Source organism: Meles meles, chromosome 9, assembly GCF_922984935.1.
Source record: "Meles meles chromosome 9, mMelMel3.1 paternal haplotype, whole genome shotgun sequence".
Taxonomy (NCBI): Eukaryota; Metazoa; Chordata; class Mammalia; order Carnivora; family Mustelidae; genus Meles; species Meles meles.
The window spans coordinates 21353995-21354565 of NC_060074.1; positions in this window are offsets into that span (position 1 = coordinate 21353995).

The window sequence follows — 571 nt, forward strand, 5'->3', positions numbered from 1 at the left end:
TGGAAGAGGAGTGGTGCTTCAGTTGATCCACAGCCCAGTGTTTTGAAGGTGGACCCAGAGCGGTAAATGGTATAAGGGCATGCATATATATTTCACTTAGTGCCTAATAGAATCCAGACACAGGCAGCTGGATTGGACAGTTCGCTAGTCAAGGGGGATGGCATTCGGGCTCAGACTATAAATGGAATCTAAAGGGTCAGGACTTCATCAATTTTTTTTAAACTCCTCTTGCCTTCTCTCCCCCCCGCCCGCCCACCTCCATATATAAAGGAGAAAGAAGTATGACAAAGTCAGGTTCAGATCCTTTGGTGACGGTAAAGTAGATTGACTGATACTTTTTCTTGGTAGAATTACAGTTCTGCTGAAGTTGTAAATCTTTTTCTTTTTTTCATGCCTAAGAAACTTTACTGAAGGATTTGATTTCAACTTGGAATTTTGGCAGGGAGTATCACCAACTTTCACTCAGCTCCTTTGCTCATGCTCCGCCCCCCCCCCCCTTGCCATAATTTGCAAGAAGCTGTTGGTCAGCAAAGAGGTGGTGGTGGTGTTTAAAAATAAAAAGCAGACGTAT